Below are 25,911 nucleotides of genomic sequence, written 5' to 3'. Positions count from 1 at the left end.
AAGAAATAATGATACCATTCTGTGTTATGGAATGCTTGGCGCCTAAGGGACCCTAATTAATTATAGAAAGGCCTATATATGATTACAGCAAAATAATTACTATTTTTCAAGCAAATGAGCATTAGATTTCCCAATCAAGAGTAATTCTCAAGGGAATATTAAAGGGGATGTTGTTTGGATCTTATCCTCAAGCCAAAATTGTAGCCAATGCAAGTTAGTTGGATGATTACTGAATTTGAGTTTTGTTGATAGACAATTCAGCTAAAGCCCACAAAAGTCACTTGATACAGCTCATATTCATGCCTGTACATGTGCAAAACACCATGTAAAGGAACATCACTATCTATAAACAGAAGGTCAGTATTTCACATAACACAATTCTCAGTGCAAATGTCAGATACCACCCACCACCCCCCCACACACACACACAACCCAGGCTGAGTCAACTCACATATTTGCTACCAGTGTGAAAGTATATTTTTTCCTTTGACTTTTTTCAGTCTGTGACCTTTGTGTAGGAGAAATTCTGAAGAGAAAGAATGCATAACTTCATATTCCTGCCTCAGTGTTATATTTTTATCAGGTAAATCTAAACTGAAAATTTCAAGACAATCAGCAAGAAAGGAATGCTGAGGAATGGGAAGAACTGTACAGAAGTATTTGCTACAAAATTTTCCCCTGAGCCTGATGTGCTAACCATATTAGAAAATCATAAATTACTGGAGGTGAAGGATTTGTAGGCATCTTCCATGCTCTGAATGGGAATGGACTTTAGAAGGCCCCCGAATCCATGAAACCATTGAGAAATTTTCCTCACAATCATATATCTACTTTTTGTGTTATGAAAGGCTTTACCATTACAACATCTACTTCCCAAAAAGATTCAGAACAAAAAGAAATGTAGAACAATTGCTAAATTAATAAGAACTGGCACCTTGGGTTGCCTGCTAACAGGAAGTGAGATCTGACAGGAAGCACCCAGCAGTGGAGGTTTTCAGATAGCAATGCACTAAATGATTACAAATGACACATCTGCGTGACTTCCTCATTTTACAGGTGATGAAAGTGACTCCCAGGCAGTTACAACCCTTATTAGCAGAGTTAACAAGAGTCAGTTCAGAAGAGATTGTTTTGGGAGATGATCTCTCTTCTTTCGTATACTCTTTTGTATTTCAATGATAACATGCATGTTCAGTTTGTTGCTAATATTTTCAAATCTAGGTTGATGCAGGGGAGGCAAGGTGATAAAAATGGAAGCACTGACCACTAGGGCAGTAGCCATGATATTTGATTCATTTTGAAAAACATGTTTCTTTCTGGGAAACTCTTAAATTGTACAAAATGTGTGTATATTGTCAATATATGTGGGATTCTATATGGGTTTTTCACTGGCAAACTGTTTCCTACTTCTCATAAACTTTTTCAAAGTTCATGAAAGAGCAAACATTGGCAATCACTGATCACATTTTTCAATTAAAAGTAACCAAAGGCTCAGAGACATTCTAACAGCCAGAAACTAGAAAAGTCAAGACTGTATAGAACTCAGCCTGTCCCTTTGATTCAGTGTTACTCTCTTTGCTGCAAGCAGTCTCTTTCTCAACTACTTTATTAGTCCAAATCTGTACATTTGGGTACCTTCCCTATTCTGTGCTTGTGGAAATGAATGAATCAAATGTACTTAAAACCAGGACACTGTAGACTAAATACAGGAAAGGATTTGTAAATGAATGTGAGTTCTCTAAACTGTCAGTCATCTAGCTGATGTGTTTCTGAGACAGCTTTAGCCACTGTAGCTGAGGTAATAAATAGATAAAAGCTGCAAAGTAGGTCTTCAGAGACATTCTAAAACCTACCATACTTAATTTAAGCAGAGGACTGATTTATTTTACTAATCACCAAATACCTGCAACCAGACCCTAGATGCCACAGAATCAAGCACTACTCAGCCAAAAGCAAAACACAGACCAGGCATGTCATAAAAACACTCCAAAAGAAACTTAAGTATGGTTATCATCTATCATGCAATGTTTACTAACACTGGGAACTCAACGATATACTTTGCCTGGATCCTCCAAAAGAATCAGATATGTTTGCCATGATCATTTCCTGACTGTCCACATGGCTTCAATTTTACATTACTCTCTTCTACTCCTTTTAAATTTATCTGCCCGCTTAAATTGGGTTAAAACCCTGTGCATTTGTTGCAAAAAATAATAAATGAATAAAATATATATACATATCTCTGTGAATATGGTTTAGATTTTATTTTTCCATATTCAATGATGCAAGAAACCAACAAACAAAAAGGTTCAAGTCTATTTTGTAGATTTCAAATTAGAATAATTTCTAGTGGCTAAGATTAATTTATTTTTACAGCATTTAAAGGGGGCAGGGTTTGATGGGAAAATAAAAGAATTATTCAAAGAACAATACAAAGTCTTCATATATTAGGATCCCATAGGATAATTCTAAACTTACTAATGTCTCAGTGAATTGATGTGATATACAACTCTTCAGAGTTTTAACTTAAGCTTATTTAACAAATAGAGTTAAGAAGATAGTTATTCAAAAAAGCAAAATACCCTAAACCCATTCTTGCAATTTTCAAAGCGGAATTGTGTCTACTTCTTCAAGTCCCTATAAAAGAAAAAAAAATTGATGGCTTCAAGAGTTTGGCCCATTATGAAATATGACCCTGCCAGTTCAAGAATGTCTGTTCCTTGTTCCAGATCCAGTGAAATGAAAAGAAATTAATGGGAAAAAATTAAATGTAAAGAGATAATCTGTTGCTAACTATAAAAGGGAAACAAAGAAGCTGATGATTAGGTGGTTGGGGTAGGGCAAAGTCATTCATTAATGGTAGAGACAGTTTAAAGATATATGTTAACAAGTCAAAAACACAGATTTACACACAATAGTCTCTATGTTTGGAGAACTCTGAGAGAACTGAGCACAAGGAGGTAGATATAGGCTATCACACATTGATTTTTATGCCTTACTTCCTAATTCTAATGTAAAGAGGCAGATAACTGTAGATTAAGGCATTTTTTCCTTCTCTGAAACACAAAGTTGAAGTAATTTATAAGTATTATACCTCTGTACCAAACATGCGAGGAGAAAAATTAAGAACAATCAGTATCTTCCATCTTCCTCTACTTACAAAACTAGAGCTTGTTGAGGTTTCTTTGGTTTCAGGAACAGTAAATTATTTGTAAATAATATATTAGAACAGGATATACCCAACATCATCACTCTCTCTCTCTCTCTCTCTCTCTCTCTCTCTCTCTCTCTCTCTGTGTGTGTGTGTGTGTGTGTCTGTGTCTGTGTGTATGTGTCTGTGTGTGTGTGTCTGTGTGTATGTGTCTGTGTGTGTGTGTCTGTGTGTCTGTATGTGTCTGTAGTAAGCTATAGTTTCCACATATAACACTCGTTATCTGCATCTTTGAAATCTGGAAAGTTTCACAAGTTTTCATCTTATTATACAGGTTGTTTGGCTTTAAAATTATTTTCAGCAATAAAATATATATTTGATGTTGTACTGCTTTCTAACTACAGGAGAATAAATCTACTCAAAAGCATTTATCAATAATGTGTTGTGTATTTTTTTTCTTGCCGTGACCATTTAAACAATAGTCACTTTCCACAACTTATCATGGGTTTCAGTTGAACTTTTAACACCTAAAGCATCATTTCTTTCAGACTAACATAACAAATGCAACAATCTACTTTCCTCTTATGTATGTATGTACTCAATCTACTTTCCTCTTTGGCTTCACATTCTAAAAGACTGTGTGTTCACAAGAAACTAACCATATACCTAATGGGGTAGCTCAAAGCATCTTCTCTTTTCTAATACTATATTTATTAATTCTTGGAGAAATCTATACAATTATTGTCCTCCAACTCCTCCTCAATTCTCCATGCCCAACTCCCTAACTAACAAATTCCCCCCTCCCCCTCTCTTTCTCTCCCCATTGAGCCTAATTCATGTTGCCTAACTACTCTTGGATATGGGGCCTTACATGGAGTGTGGTCACAAAGAGAACTGATTTTCCCTCTACTGGAAACTCTGAAACACTATTGAGTGAGATGATACTTCTGCTTATCTCGTTAACCTCCATTCTGGGATTTTGCTTGGCTTGAACTTGTACATGTTGTCACAATTCCTGTGAGTTCATATGTACAACTGTCCTGTTATATGTAAAAGTCTCCTTGATGTTATCAATAATTTCTGGCTATTTACAACATTTCCACCACTTTCACAATGATCACTGAGTCTTGGGGAGAATGGTGTGTGGTATAAATAACCCCTTTATGGCTGAGCACTCTGCAGCCTCTCTTTCTTCTCTCTCTCTCTCTCTCTCTCTCTCTCCCTCTCTCTTCACTCACTTTACATCATGCTCACTGCCCCTCCTCCCAGTCACTCCCTCCCACAATCATTCCACCTCTACCTCCCCTACTCCTCTGAGTGGGTGGGGACACCTTGGGTATTTCCCACTCTGGAATATCAAATTTCAGTGGTGCTAGACACATCCTCTCCCACTGAGACCAGATAAGGCAGACCAGCTGGAGGAACATATCCCACAGATAGGCAGTTTCAGATAGCCCCCATTCCAGTTGTTTGGCAGCTACATGAAGACCAAGCTGCACTGTTGCGCGCGCTCAACAGGCCAGGAAGAACGACGCTGCTACAGGATCCTTCTGCACACATTTATTCAGTCCTGTTTCTTCTTTCTCCATATATCTCCCTTGTTTATATCTCCCTTGTTTATATCTCCCCTGTTTATATCTCCCTTGTTTTTATATCTCCCTTGTTTTTATCTCCCTCGAACCCTGGGCCTCTCACTCCTTTTATACTCTCTCTCATCCACGCACCGCAGGCCACACCCCCTCGCCAGTCACGAGGCTTCAGCTAATCAGGGCAGCAGGGGCAAATCTCCACCAAATTGGATTCACCTGTATCCTGGTACACCTGCCCAGCACTCAAGATGTTTGTGTCTTATATGAGGAAGTCAGGTGAAAGTCATATGACTTAGCTACAGTCCCTGGCGCCTTTGGGACTGCCGCCACACCCGCTCCCCACAATTCCCCCTTTTTTCTTTTTTGGCAGAGAGAATGTCTGTAGATAGCCCCCCGCAGCCATGTCCCTTACCCATCCTTGGGTGACAAACAGCATTGGTTTGATCCCTGTCTTAGGTTGGTGACATGCCCAGGGAGTCTTATCACTGACTACCTCTCTATCATGCCAAGCCACTCCTGGGGAGATTGTGTTTTGCTTGTGGCAGGTGCATCAAAAGGCCAGGATGTTAATTAACCTATGGCCAGATCTTAATTGCTGCAAGCAAGCCTCATGGGTGAAGGTAGAGGTCTGATCCCCAGTGTGCAAGCATAGGGGCCCTACACAAAACCATCCCTTAGGCTCATCACCCAGAGAGGTCTTGGCCAGCTCCCGTGTCGTTTTTCCTGAGGGAAGGGAACTAGGACACTGAACCTTCATGCAATCAGACATGCCTTCCACAGGATGCCAACAGCAAGCTATCCTCTGTGCAGTGCTTAGCCTCGCACCCCACGGCATAACGCAGCATAATTTCTTTTAGAGCGGCAAACCGAATCTGAGGAGATTGTCCCACCTCCACTGCAGCAAAAGCCTACGCTACCATGGCGAAAGTGCGGGCCTGCACACGCTGCACCTAACACATGTGCCAAACACACAACGCACATGCACTATAACAAGCATACATCCCAGGGCTCTCATCCCCGCTCATCTTCCCTGAAGCAAGGGATAGATGGCCAGAGAGGCTATCTCTTTAAGGGGAATTCAGGGATCAAAAAGCGTGGAAAAATTTGAATGTCATGTCGAGCTGGTATCGGCTTCTGGAATACCGAAAGGATCTCCCATCTCGGCTCCATCCTTTGTGCTTGTGGGATCATCCACCACATCCACAGGGGCAACTGGATCAGGAGCCTCATTCTTGTAGCGTCTCACCAATCTCTCCGGCACCCAAAGAGGTTCCATCTGGTCCTGTGGAAACACACAAACAGACCCTCTCGCCCACGTCAACACCTGATCCTGTCGATCCCCAGGGGAGATGGACACAATACCTCGTGATGATGAGACCATAACCTCAATCACCTGTGTGTCCATCTGGGGAGTCAATACGAGAGTCAAGTTTTCACTAACTTCCCCTCTGTTAGGCAATGATTTCCACGCCCTTATAGGAATCTGATTCACCTGCTCAAACACCTGCACTGGATATCTTGTCTGTTGTTGTGCAAATCGACCTTGATCAAGCAGCATATCTCTATCCCATGCAAATTTAGCTTGATCAGTGAAAATAGGACATCCCAGCAAGGAGAATCTATCCTCTTTCCAGACCTCCGGACAGAAGGTCTGCCCATAGATGGCTGATGAGGAGGCATAGGGAGGGGGAGCAAAAGCTAATTCGCCTTCCTCCTCTGCCTCAACTCTTTTATTTTGTCCTTTCTGTTCACCTGATAACACTGTGTCTCCTTTCTTTTTCCTTTTTCTTTTTAAGCCCTTCTCCTCTTCCGACATACTTTCTTGTTGCTCTGTAAGGATTTTCTGACCTGTCTTGACTGCCTCTACACACAGTTTCAAACAGTAACAGAGTCCATATATCAGAACAAACAAGACCAAAACTATCAGACCTACCCACAAAGGGTCAATGGGAGAAAAAAGCATAACTACACAGCGAGGATCTATTGATCACTACACTGAGGTTATCATAGTTCCTTAATCTGTCCTGAAACCGTGAACCTTAACTTGTCCCAAAGCCATGAACCTTTCGTTACCTTTTGCCTGCTTCCTGGCAACTTTATGTTTGCCTCTATTTTATCCGAGGTCCTTCCCAAACTCCTGGGGTCCCAAGTTTCACTCACCATGAACTTACCCTGCGGGCAACCACTGACTGCTGAAAGTTCTGAACTCGGTGGGGGAGTCGGTTCCCCGTACGGGCCACCAATTGTCACGCCCGCTCTCGACCAGCAAGAACGACGCGACCACCAGTCCTTCTAACAGCAGTTTATTCAGTCTTCATCTTTCTTCTTTCTCTTCATCAGTACCGTTCCCCAGCTGAAGAGTTCTGAATCCACGCCGGATCCTTCTCAACAGTCTGTTTTACGGGAACACTTTATTAACCGCTCCTTCCCAGTGATGCAGTTCTGAATCCTCCCTGTAGCAGGGGGGTCTTCACTTATGCCTGAAGATGTTTCTTGTCCCGGGTTTCTCGTCCCGTCCCGGGTTTCAGCACCACTTGTTGCGCGCGCTCAACAGGCCAGGAAGAACGACGCTGCTACAGGATCCTTCTGCACACATTTATTCAGTCCTGTTTCTTCTTTCTCCATATATCTCCCTTGTTTATATCTCCCTTGTTTATATCTCCCCTGTTTATATCTCCCTTGTTTTTATATCTCCCTTGTTTTTATCTCCCTCGAACCCTGGGCCTCTCACTCCTTTTATACTCTCTCTCATCCACGCACCGCAGGCCACACCCCCTCGCCAGTCACGAGGCTTCAGCTAATCAGGGCAGCAGGGGCAAATCTCCACCAAATTGGATTCACCTGTATCCTGGTACACCTGCCCAGCACTCAAGATGTTTGTGTCTTATATGAGGAAGTCAGGTGAAAGTCATATGACTTAGCTACAGTCCCTGGCGCCTTTGGGACTGCCGCCACACCCGCTCCCCACACTGCACATCTGCTATATATGTGCAAGGAGGCCTAAGTCTGGCCCGTGTATGTTGTTTGGTTGATGGTTCAGTCTCTGAGAGCCCCAAGCATCCAGGTTAGTTGACTCTTTGGTTCTTCCTGTGGAGTTTCTATCCCGATTCTTCCATAAGAGTCCTCAAGTTCCAGGCACTGTTTGGCTGTATTTGTCTGAGTCAGCTGCTGAGTGAAGCCTCTCAGAAGACAACATGCTCCTGTCTGCAAGTATACAGAGTATCATTAATAGTGACAGGGACTGGTGCTTGCCTATGGGATGGGTGTCAGGTTGGGCCAGTTATTGGTTGTCTCAGTCTCTGCTCCATCCTCTGTCCCTGCATTTCTTATAGAGAGAATAAATTTTGGGTTAAAAGTTTTGTGGGTGGGTTGGTTTTTCTATCGTTCCACTAGGATTCCTGCCTGGATATAAGAGGTGGCCTTTTCAGGTTCCATATCCCTAATGCTGTGAGTTACAACTATGATCACACCTATTGACTCTTGGGAGCATTACTTATCACAGGTCACTGGTATGTCCTTGAGATTCCCCAACTCCTCACCCCTATCAGTTGCAGATCTCCATTCATTCTCATGACCATCTGGCCATCTCTCCTGTTCCTCCCAACACCTGATCCTAACTCCTTCTGTTCCCATCTTCATCACCTTTCCCACTCACTTCCCTCCCTCCATCTGCCTCCTATGACTATTTTATCCCCCCTTCCAAGTGAGATTCAAGTATTATCACTTGGGTCTTCCTTCTTGTTTAGCTTCTTTGGGTCTGTGGAGTATAGTATGGGTATTCTGTATTTTATGGCTAATGGTTAAGTAAGTATACACCATGCATGTCCTATTGAGAATGGGTTACCTCACTCAGGATGATATTCTCAAGTTCCATCCATTTGCCTGCAAAATTCATCATATCTTGGTTTTTTTGTAGATTTATTTATTTATTTATTTTTTATTTATTACGTATTTTCCTCAATGACATTTCCAATGCTATCCCAAAAGTTCCCCATACCCTCCGCCTCCCCCCCACTTCCCTACCCACCCATTCTCATTTTTTGGCCCTGGCGTTCCCCTGTACTGGGGCATATAAAGTTTGTGTGTCTGATGGGCCTCTCTTTCCAGTGATGGCCGACTAGGCCATCTTTTGATACATATGTAGCTAGAGTCAAGAGCTCTGGGGTACTGGTTAGTTCATAATGTTGTTTCACCTACAGGGTTGCAGATCTCTTTAGCTCCTTGGATACTTTCTCTAGCTCCTCCATTGGGGGCCCTGTGATCCATCCAATACCTGACTGTGAGCATCCACTTATGTGTTTGCTAGGCCCCTGCCTAGTCTCACAAGAGACAGCTATATCTGGGTCCTTTCAGCAAAATCTTGCTAGTGTATGCAGTGGTGTCAGTATTTGGAAGCTGATTATGGGGTGGATCCCTAGATAAGGCAATCTCTAGATGGTCCATCCTTTTGTCGCAGCTCCAAACATTGTCTCTGTAACTCCTTCCATGGGTGTTTTGTTCCCAATTCTAAGAAGGGGCACAGTGTCTACACTTTGATCTTCATTCTTAGAGTTTCATGCATTTGGCAAACTGTATCTTATATCTTGGGTATACTAAGTTTTGGGCTAGTATCCACATATCAGTGAGTACATATTGTGTGAGTTCCTTTGTGATTGGGTTACCTCACTCAGGATGATGCCCTCCAGGTCCATCCATTTGCCTAGGAATTTCATAAATTCATTCTTTTTAATAGCTGAGTGGTACTCCATTGTGTAAATGTACCACATTTTCTGTATCCATTTCTCTGTTGAGGAATTGGGTTCCCCCCCCCCCTTCTTTTATAACGGAGTGCCGGAATAGTAAAAATTGAACCTTGAGCAGAGACCTTTGTCTTGGTTCCTTCCTTATCTCGCGCAGCCCAGCCCCTCTTCTCTTCCAGGTTTCCAAAATGCCTTTCCAGGCTAGAACCCAAAACTGTGATCTGCTGGCCAGACACAACATTTGGAGAACCAACTCGGGACTGAGAAATGGCAAAGGATTTTTGGAAGAGGCACTGCTGGTTTGGAGCTCCATAGAAGAAGAAAATAATTAAAGGATAAAGGAAATTCATACCGGAGAAGATCTGTATGGGCTAAGCTGAAACAATGTTAAACCAGAGCGATGGTTCACTTAGGTTCAGCAGTGAAGCTTAACAGGAGCTGGGAACTGTAACAGGCGGTAGGCCATGGCTCTCAGAAGCTACATTTTTAGGCATGAGAAAAGAAAGGGTTTATTAAAAGGAAATTAATAATCAAGCGGATTGCATCATGAGGGAGGAAAATGTCCCAAAAAGCAGAGAGAAATTTCAGGAGTGCCATGCTTTGTTCTCTCTGGGCCTTATAGCAGAAGTAGTACTGTGTCCCCTTTTGTGTCTTGTCTAATGTCTGATGCACCAATCTGTTCTCGTGTTCAATTCATATTGATTTTAAAGATGATAAATTGTTTTAAACTTGGGTTTCGCTTTCCCAAGATTGTAGATATTATCCTAACGTTACACAAGAAACTTAAAAATTATGGTTAAGACTGTCATTGTTCCATTGACTGCAGCTTTCAGTTTGATTGCAAATTTAAGATTTTCTACTCACCCATATATTGATAATTAAGATTATTACAAGAGTAATCACCTTATGAGAGCACTCATACAGATCACTTCATACAAAACTGTGACAGATTTATCTAGTTATGTTTGTCTTTGTGCATAGATTAGACCCTCAAACAATCAGTTTGGCTATAGTTGCTGCCTGGCAGGAAACTGCAGTATGGGCAATTTTTCCACAACACTAAAGTTGTGAAGAACGTTTTAACTGTAAGTCATCTTAAGATAAAGTATCAAAAATTAGAGGCATAGACAGTTATATCCCCCAAGGTCACCAAAGACTCATCTTGCCTTTACTTATTTGTTCAAAATTTTTTGCAAACTGATATTAAGGGTCAGTCTGCAGCGGATCGCTGCTGGCATCCAGTTACTTCTAATTCTTATACATTGGTAAAATGGAAGGGCCCGCTGACTAACGAATGGAAGGGTCCAGATCCGGTTCTAATCTGGGGAAGGGGCTCGGTTTGTGTTTTTTCACGAGATGAAGATAGAGCTCGGTGGCTGCCAGAGAGATTAATTCGTTAGATGAACACAGATTCTGAATCTCCTTATAAGTATCACCTTGAGGACTAAAATTCCTCTTTTGCTTAAAATTCAGCTGGGAACTGAAGCTCCCAGAAAAGCTGTTTTCCTGCTACTCTCTGAGCCAGCTCCCCCACAGGAGGCTAGCCTTAGCTTTACAATTTGCAACTGAATAAAGTACCTGGACTTCCCCAAAAGAAGATCTGCTTTCCTACTTTCTCATTGTCTAGATCATGTGTTTTTCAAGCAGGTTAATCAACATTCTCCAGCCGACCAGCGGGCATGCATCCCCTGCCCCCAAGAGCACATAGGTGGCAACTGCTATCTTCATTCCAAAGACATTCCAGCACGTGGCCTTCGGTCTAATTGAAATTTAGGTTTACCAAGAGGGCTAGAAAAGCAGATATTTCAAATGATAAAAGAGACTGGCTTTTATTCTGATAGATGGACTTAGTCCCTTAGCTGGCCTCTGGCTTTTCACCCTTGCTGTTATTGCAAGGTCCCCTTAGTTCCTCAGGCTATGGAAATAACAGAGATGAGGAGGATGACTTCCCGCTCCTATTTCAGCCACAAATCGTGGTGTTACTAATGACATAATTCTTGTCTAGGCCTTGCTAAATCTGAGGTTGACAATTCTCCTTTAGGAGCTGCACAGTACTCAGAATTGTGCATACTGGTTCGTGATCATACAAATACCGTATGGGTATCACTTGGTGCAGAGAATTACTGCAGGGGGAGGTCCAGCCTGATCATTTCTGAGTTCCCTGTGTGATATACCCGGTTTGACGGAGGTTGGTATCTATTTACAGCTAAAAACCAAAAATATCTAAGTCTCTGCCTCCCCTCCCCAAAAGATACCAAGAGCCACAGGTGTGGGTCGTGTCAGCACCCATGGGAGGAATCGGGTCAATGTCCACCCAAGCCAAGGTTAAAAGCCCACTCGTCTAAGGATGAGAAAATCATTTGATCACTTCAGTTAAGTGTGGCCTTTTAAAACTTAATTAATAGGGGGGAGAGGGGTTGGAGACCATACTGTTGGAAGGGCAAGCCCTTCACAGCCTCCCACTCCCCCAAAAAAAAGCCAATTGGCCTTGTACTATGGAGCCAGTCGTTACCCCCTTCTCCCTGTTTCCCGCCTGTCATCCAAAAATGCGGAGGAATATCAACTCAGTGTTATTCTTAATAGAGTGCATTTCAAATTTGTTCAAACTTCCACCAGGGATCCAACGCCCTACTTAAAATTCAACTAGGAAGTTACCTATTCAGCACTAATTAAAGTCAGAGCCTACAGCTCAGGGCTCTTCTGTTAGTTGTTTACTAGGATAGAAAGGACAGTCTTATCCAGATACGGTTTACCATAAGAAAAGTTAGGGAATCCCACGGAGACAGGTTTTTTCTTTAGCCCTAAGAATTCAGGCAGAACTATTGAGCATAGATAATTTTTTTTTGCCTCAGGCCAGCCTTTTCTTTTTTATTTTTATTTTTATTAATAACAGGGAGGAGATGTAGCCTCCCCTCTCCCAACCTTAATGTTTCCACTGTTTACACCTGGATGGAGCTTGCCAGCTCAATCATTCTGCCATGCCCACTGCTGGAACCTGCCGCTTTGCTGTTCAGAGCCGTACATGTGGTCACCCTGCTATTGGATCCCAAGGTTAATTGGTGGGAATCGGGTCCCTCCCCCTTCCTTTATAACGGAGTGCCAGAATAGTAAAAATTGAACCTTGAGCAGAGACCTTTGTCTTGGTTCCTTCCTTATCTCACGCAGCCCAGCCCCTCTTCTCTTCCAGGTTTCCAAAATACCTTTCCAGGCTAGAACCCAAACCTGTGATCTGCTAGCCAGACACAACAGTATTCCATTGTATAGATGTACCACATTTTCTGTATCCATTCATCAGTTGAGAGACATCTCAGTTATTTCCAGTTTCTGGATATTAAGAATAAAGTTGTTATGAACATATTTGAGCAAGTGTTTTTGTGGGATGTTGGAGCATCTTTTGGGTATATGCTCAGGAGTCGCATAGTTGGGTATTGATGTATAACTATTTCCAGTTTTCTAAGAAGCTATTAAGTTGATTTCCACAGTGGCTGTACATGTTTGCACTCCAATCAGCAATGGAGGGGTGTTCTTCTTCCTCCACATCCTCAACAGCATCGGTTATAACTGGCATTTCTGAGCCTGGCCATTCTGACTAGTATAAGATGGAATCTCAGAGTTGTCTGGGTTTGCATTTTTTTCCTGATAATGGTGCTGGTCTAACTGGATATATGCATGCATGAAAATTCAAATATATTTACATTTATTACCTTGAACAAAACTCCAGTCCAAGAGAATCAGTGTCCCCAACATAAAACCAGATATACTAAATCAAACAGAATAGGAAGTGGGGAATAGCCTTGAACTTATTGGTACAGAGACATCTTTCTGAACAGAACACCAATGGCTCAGGCTCTAAGATCAACAATTGATAAATGGGACTCCATTAAAATTTCTATAGGGCAAAAGACACTGTCAGTAGGGCAAAACAGCAGCCTACAGATTGGGAAATGATATTCACCAGCCCTACATCTAACAGAGTGCTAATATCCAAAATTTACAGAGAACTGAAGAAGTTAGACATCAACAACCCAAATAATCTAATTAAAAACTGGAGTACAGAACTAAACAGAATTCTCAACAGAGGAATCTTGAATGGTAGAAAGGCAGTTAAAGAAATGTTCAAAGTCCGTAGTCATCAGGGAAATGAAAATAAAAACTACTGTGCATTGTTGGTGGGATTGCAAGCTTGTACAACCACTCTGGAAATCAGTCTGGCGGTTCCTCAGAAAATTGGACATAGTACTACCGGAGGATCCCGCAATAACTCTCCTGGGCATATATCCAGAAGATGTCCCAACCGGTAAGAAGAACACATGCTCCACTATGTTCATAGCAGCCTTGTTTATAATAGCCAGAAGCTGGAAAGAACCCAGATGCCCCTCAACAGAGGAATGGATAGAGAAAATGTGGTACATTTATACAATGGAATACTACTCAGCTATTAAAAAAATGAATTTATGAAATTCCTAGGCAAATGGATGGACCTGGAGGGTATCATCCTGAGTGAAGTAACCCAATCACAAAGGAACTCGCACAATATGTACTCACTGATAAGTGGATAATAGCCCAGAAACTTAGGATACCCAAGATATAAGATACAACTTGCCAAACACATGAAATTCAAGAAGAACGAAGACCAACGTGTGAACACTTTACCCTTTCTTAGAAATGGGAACAAAACACCCATAGAAGGAGTTACAGAGACAAAATTTGGAGCTGTGACGAAAGGATGGACCATCTAGTGACTGCCATATGCAGGGATCCATCCCATAATCAGCTTCCAAATGCTGACACCATTGCATACACTAGCAAGATTTCGCTGAAAGGACCCAGTTATAGCTCTCTCTTGTGAGACTATGCCGGGGCCTAGCAAACACAGAAGTGGATGATCACAGTCAGCTATTGGATGGGTCACACGGCCCCTAATGGAGGAGCTAGAGAAATTACCCAGGGAGCTATAGGGAACTGCAACCCTATAGGTGGAACAACAATATGAACTAACCAGTAGAAGTGGATGCTCACAGTCAGCTATTGGATGGATCACAGGGCCCCCAATAGAGGAGCTAGAGAAAGTATCCAAGGAGCTGAAGGGGTCTGCAACCCTATAGATGGAATAACAATATGAACTAACCAGTACCCGGGAGCTCTTGTCTTTAGCTGCATATGTATCAAAAGATGGCCTAGCCGGCCATCACTGCAAAGAGAGGCCCATTGGACTTGAAAACTTTATATGCCCCAGTACAGGGGAACGCCAGGGCCAAAAAGGGGGAGTGGGTGGGTAGGGGATTGTGGGGGTGTGTATAGGGGACCTTTGGGATAGCATTGATAATGCAAATGAGGAAAATACCTAATAAAAAAAAAGAAAAAAAAACTACTGTGCAGTATCTTATTCTCTGTATTTTGATTAGCTGTAGATCTCTGAGTTGATTGCCATCAACCACAAGAGGAAGCTTCTCTGACGAGTGTTGAGAGATGCACTGATAAGTCATAAGGGAACACTCATTTCCATTTAGGAGAATAAAACAGTAGGCTTTTCCCTGCAACCTATGACATATCTAACCACAGGACCTTGGTTCTGATAACAGCACCCCTTCTGAGTTCAATCTCAAGGAACAGTCTTTTAACCTACTCAGAAAGTTACACCTGTAACAATCATGCCAGTACTGCATCAGTAGGCCTATCTTGTCAGGCCCATCACTATTGTAGCTCACAGGGTTCATAGATCGCTGAGGTTGATGATTTCTTTTTTTTTTTCCCCTCTTGTAGCACAGCACCTTACAGTAGCAAGAACACTAATAAACCATTAATGGATTTCTTTATCTCAAATACTCCATATAAATGGAATTATACTGTTTTAGTCATGGTTTGTATTTCTGAGACCAGACACCATGATCAAAGGCAATTTGGGGAGGAAAGAGTTTATTTTGCTTACACTTCTACATCACAGTCTATCACTGAAGGAAGTCACAACACAAGTTCAAGACCGGAACCTGAAAAGAGAGACTGAACTTTAGACTATGGAGTAATGCTGCTTACTGGCTTGCTTCCCATAGCTTGCTCAGCCTGCTATGGACTACTTGCCCAGGAATTGTCACACCCAGAATGAGCTGGGCCCTCCTATACCCATCATTAACTAAGAAAATGCTCCCACGGATTTACCTACTAGGCAATTTTATGGAGCTATATTCTCAATTATAATTCCTGTCCTCAGATAACTCTAGATCATTGTCAAGTTGAAAATAATAGCAAAAACCAGGGATCATATTATATAAGTCCTTAAAAATTATAATACTTCATGTTATGCCTTCAAGTTCCATCTATGCTTTAGTATCTGCTTTTCTTTTTCTTTTTTCTTTTTTTTTTTAATTTATTTTTTATTAGGTATTTTCCTCGTTTACATTTTCAATGCTATCCCAAAAGTCCCCCATACCCACCCCCCCAATCCCCTACCCACCCACTCCCCCTTTTTGGCCCTGGGGTTCCCCTGTACTGGGGCATATAAAGTTTGCAAGTCCAATGGGCCTCTCTTTGCAGTGATGGCCGACTAGGCCATCTTCTGTAGTATCTGCTTTTCAATATTCTTGTTGCTAAATAATGTCTCATTGTGAGAATATACCACATTTTAAATTTTATTCAGCAACACGGAGACATTTGTGTTATTAAAACATTTGAACCATTATGAATAAAGTTATCATGATTACTTATGCACAAATTTTATATGGATATAAGTATTCATTTTTCTGTGTGTGTTTACATGAAGAGAGTATTGCTGGATCTTTTGTGCTAAACTTTATATTTGCTCTTAATGAAGAATGGTAGTAATAATGGCTCCAATTACTCCATTGTTGTTAACATATGCCATTCTTTGTACTTTGGATTCTAGTCATCCTAGAGAAGAAAAAAAGGCCTTGTTGTCTTGATTTACATTTTCATTGACTAAGAAAGTTGAGCATTTTTCCCTGTACTTAATGACTATTTGTTTATTTTCTTTAGAAAAAAATGCTAATTAATATACAATGGCCAATTTTTCATTTATATTATTTTTGCGAAATTATATTCTAAATAAAATATAGTTTAATAATATAATTTGTAAATATTTGACTATATTTTCATGTTCTTGATGTAGTCCCTGAAACATTTAAAAATTTTCAAACTTGAATAATTAGGATTGCTCACAGGAGCATTGATGAAAGGTTCTAAGAGAACATGAACAACATAAGACAACAACTATATGCACTGAACCAGATGTCCCTTTCTTCTCTAACAGCATCAATAGGAAGTGGTGAGGCCTTTTGAGTTCCTTCCTCAAGAAACTATTAGCTTCCTCTTGAACACCTTACACAAGAGAGTATGCTCACATACTCAATCTTTTGTGAGGTTTTTGCTGTTTATCACAGTTGATGAGAGTTCCAGAGTGGAGTGGCCATATTATATCCTAAACACAATTTTCCATTAACACTCTACTTCCTTCAGATCTTAAATTTTTGTTTTCCATTCCTCAGTAGTTTATCTGGGGATGAGGTAGAGTGTTATAGATGTCCTATAGCCTGAGGAGGCAACAGTCATTATTCTATCTTAAATTATGAGCCAATAAACCCAAATACCACCAGGAGAGAGCTGGTCTCTTAGGAGTGCTGTGGAGGGGGGAAAGGATAGGGGATTTCTGGAGGGGAGACCTGGAAAGGGAATAACATTTGAAATGTAAATAAAGAAAATATCCAATAAAAAAGAAATTATGAGCCTTCATAGTAACCACCAACCACTGCATTAAAAAATCACTAATCTGTGGATATAAAAGTAAATGCTTAAGTGGGTGATTTGACAGATCCATTGTGTCCATTTAACAATAGGACAGTGGTAGTTTCTCCTCTAGGATTCTTCTTTGCTACAAGCTTTTGACAAGGTTTACAGTACCAGACATGAATTTATTCCTGTGGAGCCAACCTCATATACAATCAGAAAGCAGTTGTTCATCCCTGTAACATACTTATCACTGTTTTATCAGTTAGCCAATATTTCCTGAACACTTGGTAGTCACACAGGAGCCACATCTGAGTAGGGCTAATGATGGCAGCCTTCATCTAGCAGCATGCATAGCACCTTCTGGAACTATGCAGACTAACCAACAGTGGAAACTTACAACTTTGTTTTTACCTCATTTCTTTGTGTCCTGCCACCAAGGTGTACAGAGTCTTCAGCAATAGCATCCTTTTAATTTCTTTTTGTTAAATTTTGATTGTTTTAATTTAGTTGTGTAGAACATTGAATAGGAATTGCTTATACTTGTATAGCACATAAGTTATCAATGGAATTGTGCTAATAATATTGTAGTCCTTTTTTTAATTCAATAACTCCTGCGGACCAGCCTCCCCAATCTGGCCTTTTCCTTGACAATGCAGTAGGGAGACTCAATCTTTCAACACAGGGCAGGCAGGAAAACCTGCAGCTTGATGAGGTCTATGTCATGGGCAAACCACCAACTGACACTTCTCGTTCCCCACCAAGGTGGTAGCTGATTGACCTCTGCTAGTAGGACAGGTGGCCTCTTAGTTGGTATGTCCCCTTTACAGCAGCTTTCTTCTCAGCACTGGCCACTAGCCTTTGTTTGCTTAAATCTATTGTTTTGTCTCTTCCTGTTCTTGTGGGCAAGCTTAAGCATCTAGTAGGTTGCTGTTTCCCTGTCCAGGGCCTGGGTGAACTGGTTAATGGCAGGAGGTACTTAAAGCTCCTTACAGTGGATGGCCCTTTGCTGCTGCAGCCTGATGTAGCAGGGCAATTTGATGAAGTGTGTGGGATTTCTTTTGGGCTCAATGTCCTGCTCAATCTTTGTTTTCCTTAGTTTCTGGCTACCACTATTCTTCTCTCAACTTCTGTGTAATAAATTTTATTAGATTATGGGTAATAATGGGACAGTGTACTTGTATTTTTGTGTTTGTATTCTAAGTAATATAATAACCTCCCCAACATCCAACTATATTGTTACCATGACAGGATTTCTTTCTTTTATGATTAATCAGTTGTTGGACAGCTCTAAATTGCTTCCATTTCATCACAGCTATTGGAAAAATTGTTGCAAGATGCTCAAACATATAAGGACACATGCTCCACTATGTTCATAGCAGCCTTATTTATAATAGCCAGAAGCAAGAAAGTCTCAGATGTCCCTCAACAGAGGAATGAATACAGAAAATGTAGTACATTTACACAATGGAGTACTACTCAGCTATTAAAAACAATGACTTCATGAAATTCATAGGCAAATGAATGGAAGTAGAAAATATCTTCCTGAGTGAGATAACCCAATCACAAAAGAACACACATGATATGCGCTCACTGATAAGTGGATATTAGCACAGAAGCTCAGAATACCCAAGATACAATTCACAGACCACATGAAGCTCAAGAAGAAATAAGTATGGATACTTCAGCTTCTTAAAAGGAGGAACAAAATAATTGCAGGAAGAGATTCAGAGACAAAGTGTGGAGCAGAAACTGAAGGAAAGGCTATACAGAGATTGCCCAACCTGGGGATGTATCCCACATACAGTTACCTAACCCAGACACTATTGTGGATGCCAACAAGTGTTTGCTGACAGGAGCCTGATATAACTGTTTTCTGAGAGGCTTTTCCAGAGCCTGACAAATACAGATGTGGACGATCACAGTCATCCATTGGATGGAGCACAGGGTACCCAATGTAGGAGCTAGAGAAAGTACCCAAGGAGCTGAAGGGGTTTGCAATCCCATAGTAGGAACAACAATATGAACTAACCAGCACCCCCCAGAGCTCCCTGAGACTAAACCACCAACCAAATAGTACACATGGTGGCACTTGTGGCTCCAGACAAATATGTAGCAGAGGATGGCCTTGTCAGACTTCAATGAAAGGAGAGGCCATTGGTCCTGTGAAGGCTCAATGCCCCAGTTTAGGAGAATGACAGGACAGGAAAGCAGGCGTGTGTAGGTTGGGGAGCAGACAGAGTGGGGAATGGGATAGGGGATTTTCAGAGGAGAAACAAAGAAAGGGGATAACATTTGAAATGTAAATAAAGAAAATAGCTAATGAAAAAAGAAATTTAATATTAATGTCATTTCCTTTGGTTAATATACCCAGTTAGGGGATTGGTTGATCATATGGTTTCTTATTTTAAGTATTTGAGTAATGTTTTATTTTTTTACTGCTTTTATAATGGCTGTATGAGTTTATTATCACACCACCAACACAAAAGATTAACCTTTTCTCCACACCCTTACCAGTAATCAGTTTAAAAACTTTATTCTTCTTTCATGCATTAGCCTCCAATGGCAGTTTCCTCTCCTTCCATTCCTCCCAGTCTCACCCTCCACTTTCTGTTTTCCCTTCTGAAAAGAAGAATAAAAGAAAAACAAACAGCAGGCCTATCAGTGATATCCATAGAACATGACCTAACAATAAGTTTGGGCATAAACCCTCATATTAAGACTGGATGAGGCAACTCAGTAGGAGGAAAAGGGTCCTAAGCTCAGTCAAAAGAGTCAGAGACACGCCTAGAATTCGAATTGTTGAGAATCCCCCAAGAACACCAAGCCACACTACCATAAGTTATATGCAGAGAACTTTGCTTAGACCCATACACAGTCTGTGATTATCACTTCGTTTCTATAAGCCTCTGTGAAAACTTCTTAGTTGACTCAGTTGCCCCCTTTTCTAGTGGTGTCCTCAATCCTCTGACTCCTCTTTCTGTGGGGTTCCTTTGGCTCCACCTAGTGTTTGGCTGTGGGTCTCTGCATCTGCTTCCATCAGTTATTGCATGACACCCCTCTAAAGACAATTGAGCTAGGCACCCATCTATGAACATAGGAGAATATCATAAAGTATCATTTCATTAAGTTTTGTTTGGTCATTGTTGTTTGGTTCTATCCTGGTATGTCCTACCTCTGGTTCCTTGCCTTCCAGTCAGTTTCGTATATGGCCTCCTCGTTGGGTGTGGGCTACAAGTTGGACCAGTCACCTATAAGTTCTGCACCCCCATTGTCCTGGCATGTCTTTTTTGTATTAGATATTCTCTTCATTTACATTTCAAATGCTATTCCCAAAGCCTCCTATACCCTCCCCCAGCCCTGCTCCCCAACCTACCCACTCCTGCTTCCTGGCCCTGGCATTCCCCCATACTGGGGCATATGATCTTCGCAAGATCAAGGGCCTCTCCTCCCATTGATGGCTGACTAGGCCATCCTCTGCTACATATGCAACTAGAAACACAGCTCTGTGGGATACTGGTTAGTTCATATTGTTGTTCCTCCTATAGGGCTGCAGACCCCTTTAACTCCTTGGGTACTTTCTCTAGCTCCTTCATTAGGGGCCTGTGTTCCATCCAATAGATAACTGTGAACAGTCCTGGCATGTCTTCTAGGCAGTACAGATTGTAGGCTGAAGGTTTTGTGTCTGGGTTGATGTCCCATTCTCACTTCAAGGAGACTTGCTTGGTTGTAGAAGATGGACAGTTTAAGAACCATATTCCCCAGTACTAAGAGAATTCCCTGGGCTCAATCTTGTAGATTTTATGGAATTTCCATTGCACTAGATTTCCACAATGCCCCTCAAATGTCCCCTTTTCCCCAAATTCAAGTTATCTCTCCCAATACTTTCTCCCTTCTTCTCTCCCATTCCCCATCTATTCACTCTTATTCCCATCCTCACCTGCCCTAGTCCACCAAATCTGTTCTATTTCCCCTTACCAGGGAGATCCATGCACCTCCCCTCCTTGAACCCTCCTTGTTATTTAGCCTATGTGGGTCTGTGGATTGTAGGCCAATTGTACATTACTTAGCAGCTAATGTCCACTTATGAGTACACATCATCCCTTATTTCAAGCTGTACTATTGAGCTCTAGTAATGGTATTAGCACAAAGCTAGACAGGTATCAATGCAATTGAATCAAAGATCCGGAAGTAAATCCACACACCTATGGACACCTGATCTTTTATGAAGAAACCAAAACCGTATAATGGAAAAAAGACAGCATCTTCAACAAATGGTTGGTCTAACTGGATGCCAGTAAGTAGAATAATGCAAATTGATCCATATCTGTCACCCTGCACATAATTCAAGTTTACATGGATCAGAGACCTCAACATAAAACCAGACACATTGATTCTAATAGAAGAAAAAGTGAGAAATAGTCATAAGCTCATTGGCACAGCAGACAATTTCCTGAACAGAACACCAACAGCTCAGGCACTAAGATCAGCAATTAATAAATGGGACCTCATGAAACTGAAAAGTTTCTATAAGGCAAAGGACACTGTCAAAAATGAAGACAACAACAACAAAACCTTAGCTTTCAGAATGAGAAAAGTTCTTCACCAACCCTTTATGAGACAAAGGGCTAATATCCAAAACATATAAAGAACTCTATTATTGTAGGACTTTCCCTATCCAAATACATTAGTGCAAGGAGAGGCAGAGCTAAGAGTTTGTGTGTGTGTGTGTGTGTGAGAGAGAGAGAGAGAGAGAGAGAGAGAGAGAGAGAGCAAGAGCACATCTCAGCACATCTCAGAGTAGGGGAAGAAGAACCATGGCTGCTAACAATTACTAGCCACAAGTAGCTATGATTTCACAAGTTTAGAAATATTGGGATAAAGCTTTTATCATTATCAATGGGCTCTGAAATTATTGTATTTGTATCTTGTAAATTGTGATTTTTATTGATACATAAATCCTGTTGGTTAACTAAAAGCATAAAGAGTTTGAATTTTACCGGGGTACTGGGTATTGTGATGTGATGGCTAACCATGGGGTGCAGAGTAGAGAGAGGAACTCTGGCGGGGGGGGGGGGGGGGGTTACTGGAGAGATAGCCCAGCAGGAGTGTGGAAGCATGGTTCAGCACTGCGGAGAGTTGGCCGGTTCATTTATTAGTATTTTCCACAACACTCTAGAAACTAGACATCACTAAACCAAATAATCTGATTTTTAAATTGCTTACAAATCTAAACAGAGAATACTTTTTTTAAAACAATATATTTTTAAAATTAGGTATTTTCTTATTTTACATTTCAAATGCTATTCCAAAAGTCCCCCATACCCTCCCCCCTCCACTCCCCTACCCACCCACTCCCACTTCTTGGCCCTGGTGCTCCCCTGCACTGAGGCATATAAAGTTTGCAAGACCAAGGGGCCTCTTTGGGCCTCTTTTCCCAATGATGACCGACTAGGCCATCTTCTGCTACATATGCAGCTAGAGACACAAGCTCTGGGGGTACTGGTTAGTTCATATTGTTGTTCCTCCAATAGGGTTGCAGACCCCTTCAGCTCCTTGGGTACTTTCTCTAGCTCCTTCATTGGGGGCTCTGTGTTCCATCCAATAGCTGACTGTGAGCATCCACTTCTGTGTTTGCCAGTCACCGGCATAGCCTCACAAGAGACAGCTATATCAGGGTCCTTTCAGCAAAATTTTGCTGGCATATGTAATGGTGTCTGGGTTTGGAGGCTGATTATGGGATGGATCCCCAGGCTCAGTAGTCTCTAGATGGTCCATCCTTTCGTCTCAGCTCCAAACTTTCTCTCTATAACTCCTTCCATGGGTGTTTTGTTCCCAATTCTAAGAAGGGGCAAAGTAACCACACTTTAGCCTTCGTTCTTCTTGAGTTTCATATGTTTTGCAACTTGTATCATGGGTATTCTAAGTTTCTGGGCTAAAGAACTCAAGAAGGTGGACTCCAGAAAATCAAATAACCCCATTAAAAATGGGGTACAGAGCTAAACAAAGAATTCTCATCTGAGGAATACCGAATGGCTGAGAAGTACCTGAAAAAATGTTCAACATCCTTAATCATCAGGGAAATGCAAATCAAAACAACCTTGAGATTCTACCTCACACCAGTCAGAATGGCTAAGATCAAAAATTCAGGTGCCAGCAGATGCTGGCGAGGATGTGGAGAAAGAGGAACATTCCTCCATTGTTGGTGGGATTGCAAGCTTGTACAACCACTCTGGAAATCAGTATGGTGGTTCCTCAGAAAATTGGACATAGTACTACTGGAGGACCCCACAATACCCCTCCTGGGTATATATCCAGAAGATGTTCCAACTGGTAATAAGTACATATGCTCCACTATGTTCATTGCAGCCTTATTTATAATAGCCAGAAGCTGAAAAGAACCCAGATGCCCCTCAACAGAGGAATGGATACAGAAAATGTGGTACATTTACACAATGGAGTACTACTCAGCTATTAAAAAGAATGAATTTATGAAATTCCTAGGCAAATGGATGGACCTTGAGGGTATCATCCTGAGTGAGGTAACACAATCACAAAAGAACTCAGATGATATGTACTCACTGATAAGTAAGCAGAGAATTCTTAACAGAGTAATATCAAATGACTGAGAAACAATTAAAGAAATGTTTACCATCCTTAGCAATCAGGAAAATGCAAATCAAAATAACTCGAGATTTCATCTTATACCCATAAGAACAGCTTAATTAAAAAACACAGCTCATGCTGGCAAGGATACAGAACAAGGGGAACGCTCTTCCATTGCTGATGTGGTACACACTTGTTCAGCCTCTATGGAAATCAATATGGCTATTCCTCAGAAAATTGAGACTCAATCAACCTCAAGATCTAGCTATACCACTCACTCCTAGGTATATACCCAAAGGATACTCTATGTTGCCAAAAGGATATTCACTCAACCATGTTTATTGCAGCTTTATTAATAATAGCTAGAAGCCGGAAGCAACCTAGATGTATGTCATTCAACCAAACAATGGATAAAGAAGAAAATGTGGTTATTTACATAAGCAAGTATTACTCAGCTGTTAAAAAATGGTATCCTAGAAGTTTCAAGGAAATGGATGAAACTAGAAATGATCATCCTGAGTAAGGAAACCCAGAACCAGTAATCTTATTGTAGTCTTCTTGTTAATATGTAGTGTTCACAGTATTATGCGGTTGTGAATTTGATTTGCCTTTCCTTAATGATTAGCACCATTGAGCAATTTTCATGTCTGTGAACTATGTGATTGTTTTCTTTTGAGAAATGACAACTTAGATCTATTGACTCTTTTACAGTTCATGTTAAGGCCTTGTTAGATGATGCTGAGAAAATTAGATGTTCACAGGAAGAAGAATGAAATTAAAGACATATTTATCACCCTAAACAAAAATTAGAAACAAGTGTATTTAATACCTCAATTTAAGAACTAAAATACTAAAATTTCTAGAAGTAAACTTAGACATAAACATCAAAGTAAACCTACAAGATAAAAGAGTGGGAAAGAACTTTCTGAGTAGGACTTCATTTGCCAAGGAATCATGGCCAACAGTTGATAACTGGGACTTTGCAAAACTAAAAGCTTCTGTACAAAACTAAGGAAACAGTTAAATGAATGAAGAGAAGTCCCACAGAATGGGAGAGAATATTTGTCAGATATACATGTGACTGAGAGTTAATATGCAGAATATACAAAGAACTCACAAAACAAAACGTTAAAGCAACATATGACCCAATTAAAAATAAGCAAGGGATCTGTGCTGGACAGATTTATGTCAGCTAGACAGAAACTAAAGTCATCAGAGAGGAGGAAAGCCTCCATTTTTCTGTAAAACATTTTCTTAATTAGTGACTTATGGGGGAGGGCCAAGTCCATCGTGGATGGAGATACTGCTGGGATGGTGGTCCTGGATTCTATTCTATTCTATTCTATTCTATTCTATTCTATTCTATTCTTACAGCAGTCTAAGTAAACCATGAGGAGCAAGTCAGTAAGTAGCACCCCCCCAAAGCCTCGCCATCAGCTCCGGTCTCCAGGTTTCTGCCATGTTTGAGTTCCTGTCCTGACTTCCTTTGATGTTGAACAGAAATATGGAAATGTAAGCTGAATAAACCCTCTCCTCCCCAATTCACTTTTCAGTCATGGTGTTTCATTGCAGCAGTTAAAACCCTAACTAAGACAAGATCTATACAAGGGTTATCAATAGAAGAAATAAAAAGGCCAAGAAATACTCAAAAAGTGTTCATCATCATTAGCAATTAAGAAAATGCAAATTAAAATATCTTTGAAACTTCATTTTAACCATGTCTTCTAGCAAGTAAATCTGTTTCAGTTTTTCTTAAAATGCCTTAAGTCTATTTTTGAAGGTTTTTATTGTGGAATATAACTTACTCTTAGTTTATACATGTTTTTACACATTTTGAATAATTCATCTCACTTCTTGTGATTTCCATTGTTCATCAGATTTTGGCTGTATCTGCATCCTCTTGCTACTTTCAGTATTTTCTCTATTTGAGCTCTTAACATTCTTACTATGATATGACTCTTTGGTAGAGTTCTTTCTACTTGTTCCATTTGATACTCATTGTATTTATTAAATTAGACAATTATTTTAAAAATTTATAAAATCCATAGATATTCTTTCTTTATTTTTTTCCTAACTCCCTGTCTGTTTC

The sequence above is a fragment of the Mus musculus genome, chromosome X (assembly GCF_000001635.26).
Source record: "Mus musculus strain C57BL/6J chromosome X, GRCm38.p6 C57BL/6J".
Taxonomy (NCBI): domain Eukaryota; kingdom Metazoa; phylum Chordata; class Mammalia; order Rodentia; family Muridae; genus Mus; species Mus musculus.
Note: the sequence above shows the minus strand (reverse complement) of the source record.